Source organism: Pristiophorus japonicus, chromosome 23, assembly GCF_044704955.1.
Source record: "Pristiophorus japonicus isolate sPriJap1 chromosome 23, sPriJap1.hap1, whole genome shotgun sequence".
NCBI lineage: Eukaryota > Metazoa > Chordata > Chondrichthyes > Pristiophoridae > Pristiophorus > Pristiophorus japonicus.
The window spans coordinates 54,816,713-54,819,430 of record NC_091999.1 but is presented as its reverse complement, the minus strand read 5'-3'; the positions used below and the strand labels follow the sequence as shown (position 1 = coordinate 54,819,430).

The window sequence follows — 2,718 nt, the reverse complement described above, 5'->3', positions numbered from 1 at the left end:
TGCCTGTCTCTAACCTGAAAAGTATTTCCATCATTTTCTGTTTTAGTCTCTATCTCTCTATCTCTACCTGTCTCTCTCCTTGTCACTGTCTCTTTCATTGTCTTTTTCTCACTCTTTCCCTTTCTCTCTTAATAGATCACACACACACATGTCTGTATATGTTTGTGTTTGACTCTTTTTCTCACTCAGTCTGCCTCTCTTTCTCAGTCTCACACTTTCTGTCTATCGTTGTCTCTATCTCGCTGTCTGTCTCTCCCTGTTTGTCGGTTTGTCTCTGTCTCTCAATCTGTCGACTTCTCATGGTGTCCAGTTCTGTTCACAGCTCGATTCCTGCTCTGACAGATCTGGTACCCATTAGTTTCTCGTTCGTTTAGTGGGTATATCTCGCCTGTCCCGCGAGAGACCGGGGTTCAATTCCCTGACGGGGAGGCAGTTGTTTCAAAATGTAGAATTTTACTTCTGTTTCTTGGAAGAGATTCATATTAAAAAGTTGCAGAGCAATATCGAGCTGTAAAAATATAGGTAAAGGAGATTGCCTCTTACAGAGTTTGAGCAGATGGAGACTTTTTCAGGAATCTTTGGCCGTCTGCTGCACAGAGATGGATGACTGAGTTTTTTCTGAGTAACGTTTGCAAAAGGCAGCAACACAGTAGTCGTGGCCGAGTTGTTAAGGCGATGGACTAAAAATCCATTGGGGTTTTCCAGCGTAGGTTCGAATCCTGCCGACTATTTCTCAGCATTTTTCATTCAATTTCACCAGGTCTCTGCCAAACTGATCCTGAGATCGATGGAATAACGTCCCACACCTTTCAACACTGACATTTTTTTCTCATGTTTATTAATCAGCAATATTTACGATACATCCGTTTAAAAAATCGCAAAAATCAGTCAAAGTTGCGACAGTGATTCAGCCTGTCTATCCCGCGAGATGTCTGAGGCATCTGTGCATGTCCGTTGGTGCGTGTATATTTTTGGTTATTTGTGTGTGTGTCTCTGTGTCTATCTATCTCTATATATATCTCTATGTATGTGCAACTGTCTGTGGAAATCATCACCATGAATTTGGTATGTCCTGGACCTTATAAGAAAGACTTGGGGAAAATAATACGGTTGTGAACTTTTGTATCGGCTTTGGTTCAGTAGCAGCATTCTCGCCTGAATTAGGTGTTTGTGTGTTCAAGTCGCACTCCTGAGACGTGAGCATATCATCTTGGCTAACACTCAAGTGCAGCATTTGGGGAATTTTGCAATGTTGAAGCTGTTGACTTTCGGATGAAATGTTAAATTAAACTCCGTCTGCACCCATGGGTGGATATGAAAGGTCCCATGGCATTACTCGAAAAAAAATAGGAGAGTTGCCCCCGTGTCAATATCACTAAAAATGTTCGTAAATGCTCACTGGAAGCCGATGTGCATGTGTTTGTATGTGGGGTTGGGGTTGAAGCCCAGATGCTCACAGAGACAGAATGCAGGGTCTCACCGGACTAGGAAATCTGAGTGGTTAAGGCTTTGGACTTAAAATTCAATGGGTATTTTTCCGCGTGGGTTCGTACCCCACTCCTGGTATCTCTTTAATTTAACACGGATTTCCTCAAATTCTAATCAGTGATACCGGATTTTCATCGGTTGAATCAGCAATTTTATGTAACAATGTGACACTCTGAACCGAAAATGAAATGAAATTGTGAAATGTATCTGTGTCGCTCGGTCTCTGCCTCTCTTTCTCTTCAGAGAGCTGTGTATGTTTTTGTATGTTTGAATCTTTGTATCTCAGTCTGACTCACTCTGTCTGTCCCTGTTTCTCTGTTTGTCTCTGTCTCTCAATCTGGCTCTTTCTCACGGTGCCCACGTCTGTTCCAATGGGATTCTCTCATATTATTTGTCTGACTAGCTCTCTCTTCCCCATCATTTCGGTCTGTCCATGTCTTTGCCTGTCTCTGTTAGCCCCTTCCTGTAACCTGAGAAGTATTTCCATCATTTTCTGTTTTAGTCTCTATCTCTCTCTCTCTGTCTGTTTTTCTCCTTGTCACTGACTGTATCATTGTCTTTCTCTCACTCTTACCCTCTCTCTCTTAATAGGTCACACATACACACATCACTGTATATATATATATGTGTTTGAGTCTTTTTTCTTACTCAGTCTGCCTCTCCCTCTCAGTCTCAACTTTCTGTCTCTCTTTGTCTCTATCTCACTGTCTGTCTCTCCCTGTTTCGCTGTTTATCTCTGCCTCTCAATGTGTCTGTGTCTTTCTCACGGTGTCCAGTTCTGTTCCAATGGGATTCTCTCAATCTCTCTGTCTGACTGTCTCTCGCTTTCCCATCATCTCTGTCTGTCTATGTCTCTGACTGTCTGTCTCTCTTTGCCTGTCTCTGTTAGTTCCTGTCTCTAACCTGCTGAGTATTTCCATCATTTTCTGTTCATATCTCTGTCTCTCTCTCTATCTTTCTCTCTCTCTCTCTATCTGTCTCTCTCCTTGTCATTGTATTTATCACTGTCACTCTCTCACTCTTTCCCTCTCTCTCTTTATAAAGCACACAAATATATCTGTGTATATGTGTGCGTTTGAGGCTTTTTCTCACTCAGTCTGCCTCTCCTTCTCAGACTCACACTTTCTGTCTCTCTTTGTCTCTATCTCGCTGTCTGTCTCTCCCTGTTTGTCGGTTGGTCTCTGCCTCTCAATGTGTTGGTCGACTTCTCATGGTGACCAGTTTTGATCA

General features: G+C 42.5%; 1 non-coding gene across 1 annotated transcript; it reads left to right on the top strand.

The window, feature by feature from the left end:
* Window positions 1-649: 649 nt before the first annotated feature.
* On the top strand, window positions 650-731 carry trnaf-aaa (transfer RNA phenylalanine (anticodon AAA)). The gene has a single exon. It is a non-coding gene; the product is annotated as a tRNA-Phe (tRNA).
* Window positions 732-2,718: the final 1,987 nt, after the last annotated feature.